We start from the raw sequence: 11,549 nt of genomic DNA on the forward strand, positions 1-11,549 counted from the left end.
ACGACCTCTTTGACTTGGAACCACAACTTCAACACATGGAATCACAAACCCTTTTCTTCCATGGATTGGTAACGTACTGGGCCTTAGCATTAGCAATCGCACAGGGCTGAGCAAGACTGTCCAACTTTGATTTCTAGAAAGTACTTGTATTGATTTGGTTTAATGTTATTCATTGAGTTTGACTGTGTTGATTTATCTGTATTTGATATCTGGGTAACTGGCTTCGCCACATCTGATGTGTTTAGTTTATGCTTCACATAGACAAGGTTTTGCATGCAAACTAACCATCTTTTCTAACCCACTGCATATCTAACACACATTAAGATCACATACAGAAACTGTGAATTAGTTAAACATAAACATACAGCTTCAGATAATCTTAACCCCACATCACCCCCCTCTCTGTCCTTCTTCTCAGAAGAACAAAGAGGTCATGTGGTGACATGCTGATGGCCATCTTTGATTCCGCCATCTTTGATTCCGCCATCTTTGTAGTTTTACAGTGCCCGCCATTTTGTTTGTAGGCCATACAGACATTTTGAGACAAGAACCCATCTTGTTCCCCCCCCCCTCTCTCTCTCTCTCACACACACACACACACACACACACACACACACTTTGTTTGGTTTGTTTAGTTTAGTTATTTAGTTAGATTAATATTGTGTTTTGAACCTTTATTAACTTGTAAATAAATGTTTGTGGAATATACATGCTGGTCTCTTTAATGTTGCACAAGAGTGAATACTGCCAACCTCTGCTATGTCAAGAACTCCGATATCCTTCAACCTTTACTATCTATTTTGGTTATAGTTATTAATTTAATTATTAATCAACATTCCAAATTGATAGTTTAGCATATATAATGAGACTATATTAACGTTTTGGTCATTGGTCCCTGATTCCAGGGTGGTGCCCCGTTTATTATTAATGTTTATTGATAATCTTTATTAATATTAATAATTATATTATTATTTATTAATTAATTTGCTAATAACCAAAACCTACCAAAGTAGAACCCCTACAGACTTAATTACACTTTTGTGCAAGACTTTCAAGATGTCCTTACAACATCCTGACTGCAGCATATGACGTTTAGTCAGAGGAGAGAGAGTGTAATCTCAGGAAAGAGCAGTTGATAAAATGGTCCTCCTGACATTTCCTGAGTTTTTGTTCATGTCGATGCATTTTATTAAAACAAAAAACATATCTTTTAATAAACGTCAAAATCTTGTTCATTAAGTACATTGTCATTCGCATGTTTATAAACTTTTCATATTAAAGATTAAATTTAATAAACAAAGTCAGGAAAGAGTACAGTGTTCTTTTCTTCCTCTTCTGACTCTCCTGTAAAGTTTGTCAAATGTCACTGAGACTAGCTGGTTCTCAGTTCTCACCCCAAAGAGTGGTGAGTTGTTTTTAAACAACTATCCAAAGTGATTTTAATATTGATCACATGCATCGTCATCATCATCTGTCCCACAAGAAACGCCTTTATCATTGATTAACTCAGCATCATTTCTAACCAGGGGTTTCAGTTTTAAACCAGGGGTTTCAGTTTTAAGTTGAACACAAAGACATGGTACTCACCTTGTGGTGCAGCTGCCTCGATCTGCTTGTTCGTGTTAAAGATAATGTCCAGAAAGAAACGGAACGTTAAATACCCATGAATAACAGGAAGCATGCAGTGAAGTGTTCGTAATCGTATCGTAAATTCGTGAGCTTGGTTTGATAGCTCAGGGCTTCTGCTCTTCTTATCCAGAGGAAATCGTTGTAGGGAGGAGAGAGGAGATGGAGGAGGAGCCCGCAGTTGGTGCTGAGGCAGCACGGCCAGTTGAGGAGGTTTTTTTTTTAACTTTTTTTTTTGTTCCTTTTCTTCCTTTTCCATAACAAAATAAAATAAAATGAAATATGGATACAACAAAATGGAGAGAAAAATAAATTAAAGAAAGAAAAAATAAAGAAAGAAAGAAAAAATAAAAAAAAAAAATAAGTAAATAAATAAACAAATAAATAAATAAAGAAAGAAAGAAAACTTAAAAAAAAAAAGGGTTGGGCGTCTGCTCCTCTCTTTATACATCCATTCCGGCGGGGTTGGTTCAAAGTTAACGTGCCACCCATGTCACATGTCACCCATGGACCAATCCTATGATAATTCATCCTCAAACGCAGTGAGTTGTGAGAGAGGAATTCCAGGGCGACTTCCGTCTCCCAGTCTACCTTACTACTTTCTTGCTTTACCAAGCCCTTACCTCGCAATTTTGACAAAAACGGCAGGAGACAAGTCAGAATGTCAAAGTGAGGCTCTCAGGCATCCTGTATTGTTCAGCCTGCAGCGCGCTCTCAGCGCTCCTCCTTGACCGGAGAGATCAGGGTGCACACACACACACACACACACACACACACACACACACATACCTCTGTGTTGTCTCCTCTCCTCATCCCTCTGTGTGTGTGTGTGAGTGTAGACATACTGTAGGCTGCCTCAAAGTGTGCGGCCCGCTCACTCTAAACGGCGGCGTTTTCCTGCTGATGGATCCGCGTTACGCACGGCCTCTCCAGCAGTAACCGGCTGAAAGCCTGCGCGTAATGAAGCTCCGGAGGTTCCTCTCAGCCTGTCCATGGGAAAGCGATACAGTTTTCATTATTTATCAATACATTTTTATCATATTTAGCCTAGTGCTTATTATCATATGATGAATTTTGCCCCCCCGTGCCGCCTGCACCGGTTAAAGGGACTGTTTGTAACTTCTTACATGTATAAATCTACAGGGTCGGGATCCCATGCGCGCTCGCGTGTGAGCATTCACTCACACAACGCGCGTGTTCTCGCTCAACCTCACATTCATGCGCGCTCACTCCACACTGCAGAAGAGTTAGTTTAGCTCTGAGAATATCTAGTGAATGTACAGTGGACGTTTGTGCAGAAATAAATGTTGCAGCTCCTCCAGACCAACAGAGGTTTCCCGTGTCTTGTGAAGTGACGGGGCTCCGCAGCGAGAAACGTTATCGTCTCCGACCAAAACTCCGGTGTCTCCCCTGCGGGCGCAGTCGGGAGACGATAACGTTTCTCTTCCTGCTTCAGCTCCGGCACCAACCCACCGAAGCCAACACTAGGATCCGCACTGATTCATGGAATCAACCAGACCTTCGTCTGGTCAGCTAACATTACTGCCAAGCAGGTGAAATATAGAGTGACATAGTGGTTTTAGCTGTCGTGTGTCGCCTCACTGTTTTGAGCGATGCTCGTTCATGTCTATTTAGAGCGAGCAAGCGCGAGCCTGACGCTGACTTTCGTTGACTTAACGGCCACAGGTGTCGCTGTTAACACGCATTTCTGAAAGTTACAAATAGTCCCTTTAAATAGGTTATCGGTACATTTGCTCATATGCAGTCAAATTGATTTGTTGATGGGACAGAGGATTGGGAGACGGTGGAAGCAGAGGGTCCACCAGCCGAGGACCACTTTCACTGTGCTCCAGTTTGTCGAATCCGCCTTTCAATGCGCCAATGTGCAGGCGCACCTGGCTTTTAAAGGGAATGGGAGATGACACTGATTGGTTGAATTCCTATCATGCCCAAAACACACCTATGATTAATTAAGAGACCAAATACAACCCCTTTGCCCCTTGCGCCTTACTCTCCGCCCAGATCATGCGCCGTTAAACTAGCAAAAGTGGAGTTGGACAAGCAAATATGCTGCTTTATGCAAATGTATGTATATATTTATTATTGGAAATCAATTAACAACACAAAACAATGACAAGTATTGTCCAGAAACCCTCACAGGTACTGCATTTAGCATAAAAAATATTCTCAAATCATAACATGGCAAACTGCAGCCCAACAGACAACAACAGCTGTCAGTGTGTCAGTGGGCTGACTTGACTATGACTTGACCCAAACAGCATGTGATTATCATAAAGTGGGCATGTCTGTAAAGATGAGACTCGTGGGTACCCATAGAACCCATTTACATTCACATATCTGGAGGTCAGAGGTCAAGGGACCCCTTTGAAAATGACAATGCCAGTTTTTCCTTTCCAAATTTTGCGTAAATTTGGAGCGACAAGCTAGTATCACATGTTTCCACTGGACTCCTTAAGTTTTTTTAGTTTCATATGATACCAGTATCTTCACTCTAGTTTTAAAACTGAGCCCACTACAACCTCCGGAAGATTAAATTGCATTAATGCGTTAAAAAAATGAGTGGCTTTAAAACGAATTAGCATTAACGTGTTATTATCACGTTAACTTTAAAAGCCCTAATAGATAAACTTCATTGTGTCCACTCTCAACCACACAAACACATTTTCATGAATTTTCTCAAAGGTTTCGCTGAAATGGTCATTGTAATCTTATTCGGGATGACCCCGGCTATAGCTATGTCCTATTTGAAGTTATTTTACTGTACAATATCTGAGAAAATTAAATGGCAAAGTCAGCTCGATTTACATTATAACAATTCATATTTTCCTCATATTTGAACTCTGATAAAAAAAGAAATCCTTCATAGGTTTGCTGAAGTTTTTCCAATGGAGTCCTCTTCTGTTATGTTCTGGTTTAAACAACAGCGTGGACTCAAATGCAGCACACAAAGAGACGTTTTAAAGTATGAACAAAAATGAATATTTATTTTAACAAAAAGGTTCCAGGTAGATCCAGGAGCAGAGAGCAGGAGTGAGCAGGCAGGTCTTGAAGCAGCCACAGCAGGCAGGAGAACAGACCTGAGTATAGAGCGACAAAAAAACGAGGTTTAGTCCAAACAAGTCCAAAAAGAAACACAAGAGCAACCGCAGAGACAAGAGTACAAAATCTAGGAGCCTGATTTAGTGACTGTACCACTGTGGGTGACGGAACGATCTGGCGATGAGTTGTAGGAAAACCGGGGTAGATATACTGCTGGTGATTGTGATAATTGATTTCAGCTGCTCCTGCATGCCCGCCCAGAGGAGGAGTAGGAGGAGGAGACAGAAGGCCACACCTCCCAACACACAGACAGACTAGACAAACAGGGAAACATAAACAGGAGACACAAGGGCAGGGAAACAAAGGAAACACAAGGAAAACCTAAGCTGCCAATCTGAATACATGACATCTTCAGAATTACCCTGACTATGACATGTGAGACTGTTTCCTTAAACACTTTAGGAAGGGTTATTAGCAACAGAGATTTCATCATGGTTTAATCTTCTTGTAAGTACTATGAAGTTACATAAAACTGTTGGTAACATGTGGGCAGTGAGGATTATTAAAATAATATCTGTACATATGTGAAGTGCTGATCGTCTCATTATCTGACAGTGTGCAACTTCCTGTTTAAAGGCTGGTGATGCTTCTGGAAACTGTTCTTTCTTGTCCGGTGTCTCGTGAATGTGAACTGTTATCAGATTATTCCATCACCCACGTGAATCCCTCCATGTGAACTTCCTCTGCATAACTTTGAATATGAAAAGAGCAGCTGGAGTGAGAGCAGATTTCTGTTTTGAGTTATCAGTAACTTATCTGGAAAATTAACAAATTACCTTTCAACTAAATAACTTAAATGTAAACTACCTTTATTGAACTCAGAGATGTCATGACACTGGGTGAGGAAGGGGGGAACAAGTGCACCTGTTCAACTTCATGCACAAGACAAAGGAGATATCAAATGATTAAAATGATGCAATGTTACATCACCCAAGAGGAAATAAACTACACAGAATGAATGAGAATAACGGACTTCTTTATGTCCATTCTTCTTCTTAGGATTTAATTTCCTTTGCAGAGAATCCGCTCAGTCTGTTTACTGTCTCAGTTAGTGGCCACAGTCTATTTAATATCATTATTAAAAATGTGGAGATTGAAGAGCAAAGAAAGGTATGAAATGCAGAACTCACCTCAGAAAGCAGAGCTCTCTCTGATGATGTTCAAGAAATGTCTGCAGAGGCAGTGTGTGACTGACTCATCCTCTTTCACTTCCCCTTGTGCAGCTGTGTGTGTGTGTGTGTGTGTGGTTTGGCACAACAAAAACACTTGTTGTTACTGGAAATCTACAAGTTTTTGATAAATTATTTGAGAATGGTACACTGCAGAAGATGGATGTCAAACCAGCAGCTGCAGAGAGGAAGCCAAGTTGATTTGTGTGCAAGAGATTATTGTCCTCCAAGTATGCCATTAATTGGTGTGCTACAACCTTGTCTAGGACTTTGGAGAAAATTTGAAGTATGGAAATTGGCCGGTAGTTTGTAGCCAGGTTAGCTGCATCTGACTTGAAATTGGGGGTAATCAGAGCTGTTTTCCAGTGTTCAGGGAATCTTTCTGTGGCTGTACACCAGTTTATGAGTTTGGTGCTGTAAGATGAGTGACTTTTCATATCAAAGCTATCTTCTGCATGTGAATTAGACAGATTGCAATCTCCGTAAGGTCTGTAGTATTCTCAATCTTAAACTCAACAGAGCTTTGTTGCTGAGGTTTAGGGTTGACCAAACAGTATAAGCATTACAACCATTTGGATTTCTTTGACCACTTTGTTTCGTCGTCCAGGAAGAATCCTGATCAGAGGCCCAAACCACCTCAGCTGGCCCCTTTCACCACGCAATCCTGTTCAGTACTAAAAGACTTTATCGATCAATATTACAGCGATAACAAACTCCAGTCCTGTGTTTTTTTTATATTTTACTAGTGGATGGAAGAAAACATCATCACTTGTGACTTGCTGAAGACATAAAAAGCATCTGTCACTTTAAAATAAGATGATCTCTGGGCTTCAAGCCAGCAACCCCTCCCCGGTCACCTCACCAAGCTCTTGCCACCTGATTTGCTGTGTGGATGAGTATATATGATGTGTTGTGTGCCTGTGAGCCTGCATCCGTGTGTGTGTGTGTGTGTGTGTGAGTGTGCGTCTATTAGAGACCGCCCCTACCTCGTCATACCACAGTACCTCAGGGCAGTGGGCTGCAGTCACTGTTGCGTTCGATATTGAAGCTGCGTTGGGGGACGAGTGCTGACGGAAGCTGCGGTCACTTCACTGAATGCAACCTTGGTTTTGGTTTTTAGGCGAGGTCTCGTCACTCAGGAAGTTGTGAAGTTGGAAGTCTGCAGAACCTTTTGTCTCTCAGACAATTTTGGAGTTAATTCAGTTTTAAATTGTTTAAAAGAACTAACCTGATCTGTGTAAAAACAAGCGCATATGCAAGTGGTCGAATACCTAATTTATCAATTTTATGTTGTTGTTTTTGGCTTGTATAATGCTCCGTATATTAATTCAACTGTGGGGTTTGTGCATATTTTTGTACTGTTATTGTTATTATTATGAACATGGTAATAATGACATTACTGATATTATAGTTTTCTCTTAGATTAAAGCAAACAAAAAAATAGGACAAAACACATGAATGCTTGTAAAAAGTGGTTTGTGCTGACTGTATTTAAGAGGAGCACTTTTCCAAAGTGGTTTTCACACATTCAGTTTTGTTCACATTAGTAATATATAAAGATATGGTTCTCAGGGCTTTAAACTTGTATGTCATGATAAAGTTTTACTTTATATCATAAAAAAAAAAAAAAAAAAATAAGATGATCATAAACATTTTAAGGTGTGAATCCTTACATGTTAATTTTTGAGACAGTTAATTTACTGTGGAAGAAATAAAAGAGAAACAGCCATTTAAAATCATTTTATTTAGCAGAAAACACACATAAGCAAGCAACATAATTTCATAGCCAATAACTGATTTGTATACAGCCAACAAAAAAAACATATTTATTTTTATACCAAAAAAATAAATTAATTAACCTTCATTTAAACTTTCCAGTCATGTCCAATATATATAAAACACACAACAAATCCATAGAATCACTTTTACTTAAGTAACTAAGAGTTGCATGATTAAATGATACTTTAGTAATTTAAAATAATGAATCATTAATAATTTACCTAATAATTAAAGGAAAGAGAAAAAACTAAAGCAAAGGGGAATTTCATAATAACCTGATTAGTATTTCACTGAGACTGTATTTTAAAAGGAGTCACTCGTAGAGATGAACCCATAACTCTGCAGCTCTACGGAGCTTTTTAGCCTCTTTTAGTTTCTGGTTTTGGTTTTAATTGACAACTATTTTGTTAATCAATCAATTGATTACCAAAATAACATTTTTAGTAAATTGTACTCTGAGTTTTGGACTGTTGTTCAGATAAAAATATGAATACACCACTTTGGGTTATGGGAAATTATAATGGGCATTATTCACAACTTTCTACCACTTTACAGACAAATCGATGAATCACTTATGAAAAGAAACAAACTTTAGTTGCAGTCCTAATGTCGATGTTGTGTTTTTAAGGTTAAAGATTTGCAGCAAAAAAATATAATGCAGATTTAAGGAGCACAAACTCAAAAGTAAAATGTCAAAGATGATTAGAATAAAAACTTCATCTGGACTAGAACACCAGACCTTAAGTCAAAAGACGGTGATGCTCCAACCAGGCCAGGGGCCTCATGTATAAAAGACTGCGCAGCTTTCACACTGGAAGATGGCGTACTCACAAAATTGGAAAAGTACATACGCACAGAAATTTTCACATGTATAAAACCGTGCGTACGCCTGTTCCTGCGCACCTTTCCTTTATACATCCCACTTGACGTGAAATTGAGCGCAGCTGCACGTGCCACTTGGTCCGCCTTGTCTCCTCCCATTGACTATGCAAATGACTACAAACACGCTCCATGCTGTCACTTATTGTCCAAATAACAATAACAACGGCAAATCACGCTGGAAAAGGAACAAAAAAGAAGAATTTCACAGAGTGTGAAATTGAAGTGTTTGTTACTGAGGTGGAAGCTAGAAAACATATTTTATTTGATGGTCTTTCATCAGGAATCAGTAACAAACGCAACGTCTCCACAGCAGCTGACCGTGCGCTCCCGAAGGCTCCCGAAGGCTCCCGAGGGCTCCCGAAGGCTTCCGAGGGCGCACGATCAGCTGCGCCCCGTGCCTCGACTGCTGAGAGGCGCCGGTCTGGCCGCGTCCTCACTAAATATATACTATACGCTGTGCTGGAGTCACAGAGAGAGATTGTCAATACAATGAAGGATAAAATATATATATGCAACGAATTAAAAAGAATGAATGATGGTGGGATAAGTCATATATTAAAAGATCTTGTTAAAAAAACGTTTGTCTCAACTCACCTCGTTGCTTTACATTCTGTGTATCTCATCCAAACGGCGCCGTGTAGCTGCTGCATTTGGCTCATTGTTAGGTGTGCCAGGATCCGGTTCATCCATCTGTAGCTCCAGGGGACACAGGCTCACCACGGTGGTTTGCCACATTGTGCAGCACGTGATTTTGTTTTTGGCACGGTGGTTAAGTCATGTCATCTCTGGGAAATTAGTTTAAATGTGTTTTTGTTGTGCCTCTCTGATGTTAAACTTTATGCGCAAACTAGTTAAGAAATATGTGTTGTTGTTTTTTTGATCCCACATCATAAATAAAGCTCAGTAAGTTGAGTGGAAAAAATATTTTTACACATTTAGCGAGTTTCAGGACTTTGTAGTTTGATACTGCCAAATGACAGAGTTTGGAAGACTGCCCGCACATTCTCACGTCACGTTGATTTTTATACATCCCGGCGTGAGTGTAAATGACTCCTAAATGTGCATTAAGGTCTGTTTATAAGGTAATTACTTTCTACAAACTTTTATTTTGAAAGTCGCCCTTTTACATTACTGGACTTTTATTTTGACGCAACCTCCTGGCGGAAGAAGGATACTGCTACGGAGATTTACTGAAGGAGGGAAAGCACGCAATTACAGTGTGTGTGTTTAATTGTGTTGTCATTCTGACGGTCTTGCTAACATTAGCTTTTCATGGAGATTGCTGTAATGCTAGCTTTCTAGCTTTTCATGTGCACATGTTGGGCTTAAGGTTTGATTGGTGTTAATGTGTATGGCAAATACAGTATATGGATAAGGTTTCTAATGTTTACATTTTTAGTAAGAGCTCAATGTATTTTATTTGTCTGTCCTTTAGCTCTTACGGTGTTTTCTGAAGAAAGGTGTTTTCTGAAGAAAGGTGTTTAAAGAAGAAAAGGTGTTTTCTGAAGAAAGGTGTTTAAAGAAGAAAAGGTGTTTAAAGAAGAAAAGGTGTTTTAAGGAAGAAAGGTGTTTTCTGAAGAAAGGTGTTTTAAGGAAGAAAGGTGTTTTCTGAAGAAAGGTGTTTTAAGGAAGAAAGGTGTTTTCTGAAGAAAGGTGTTTTAAGGAAGAAAGGTGTTTTCTGAAGAAAGGTGTTTTAAGGAAGAAAGGTGTTTTCTGAAGAAAGGTGTTTAAAGAAGAAAAGGTGTTTAAAGAAGAAAAGGTGTTTTAAGGAAGAAAGGTGTTTTCTGAAGAAAGGTGTTTTAAGGAAGAAAGGTGTTTTCTGAAGAAAGGTGTTTTAAGGAAGAAAGGTGTTTTCTGAAGAAATGTGTTTAAAGAAGAAAAGGTGTTTAAAGAAGAAAAGGTGTTTTAAGGAAGAAAGGTGTTTTCTGAAGAAAGGTGTTTTAAGGAAGAAAGGTGTTTTCTGAAGAAAGGTGTTTTAAGGAAGAAAGGTGTTTTCTGAAGGAAGGATTTTACAGAAAGCAAAGTGAATTTGTGTTCAAAATATGGCTGACGGCTGAACATAAATAAAAGGCTTCTGAAACATCAGTACGCTTCACCATTGTCTGGCTGGGGTTCGCTACAGTGAGCGTGAAACACAGCGTACGCAACATTTTAGTACGTACGCACCGTTTATACATGAGGCCCCAGCTCTTTTACAACCAAACTACCTCTCGTAAACCTCAGTTATGGCTACGAGATTCAAGGCTGGAAAACGTGAGTCTGCAACAACACGGCCTATTTTTAGCTTCTGATTTATTCAGGAGCTGGTTTTGGTGGATAGTTTGGGAGATATCTGGTGGTCCCAGAACTGCAGCCACGTTCTTCCAGTTTGGAAGAACTGGAAGCAAAGACTGACAGTGTATTTTCATAACCGTTTGACATGTGCATTGTTCCAGAGGAGTGGAGGATTGAAAATGCAACATACTAACATTACAGCAGTCTAATCATTAATCATTAAAACTACTCAGAAAAGTATGTGACTTTCATTAACGAGCTCTTAAACTGCTATATATTAAAAACTGTTGACTCACAAATCACAATGCGTTCTCAGTTATTAAGGCCAGATCTACTTAAGATGGTGTTGGAGAGGGTAAGACCTCGAGAGGAAGTGCTGAGCGGAAGTCAGTGAGAGCTGGTGAACAACTATTGAGTGTTTTTCAATGAACTTCACTCATGATTAACTGCCACAAACCACAAAGACAAGAATAAATCTTTGAGCGGATATTGCAAGATTGAACCAGTTGTTTCATCAGCCACGTGAATCTGTGAAATCCCTCCATGTGAACTTCCTCTGCATAGCAGAGACAGATTTCTGCTTTGAGTTATCAGTAACTTATTTGGAAAATGAACAAATTACCTTTCAACTAAATAACTTAAATGTAGACTACCTTTATTGAACTCAGAGATGTCATGACACTGGGCGAGGAAGGGGGG

The 11,549-nt window shown here is 39.5% G+C and overlaps 1 long non-coding RNA gene across 1 annotated transcript; it reads left to right on the plus strand.

Moving 5' to 3' along the window:
- The first annotated feature begins 9,773 nt into the window (after positions 1-9,773).
- LOC119489001 lies at positions 9,774-10,661 on the plus strand. Its single transcript, XR_005207066.1, has 3 exons — positions 9,774-10,019; positions 10,054-10,071; positions 10,565-10,661. It is a non-coding gene; the product is annotated as an uncharacterized LOC119489001 (long non-coding RNA).
- Positions 10,662-11,549: the final 888 nt, after the last annotated feature.

The sequence above is a fragment of the Sebastes umbrosus genome, chromosome 5, assembly GCF_015220745.1.
Source record: "Sebastes umbrosus isolate fSebUmb1 chromosome 5, fSebUmb1.pri, whole genome shotgun sequence".
Taxonomy (NCBI): Eukaryota; Metazoa; Chordata; class Actinopteri; order Perciformes; family Sebastidae; genus Sebastes; species Sebastes umbrosus.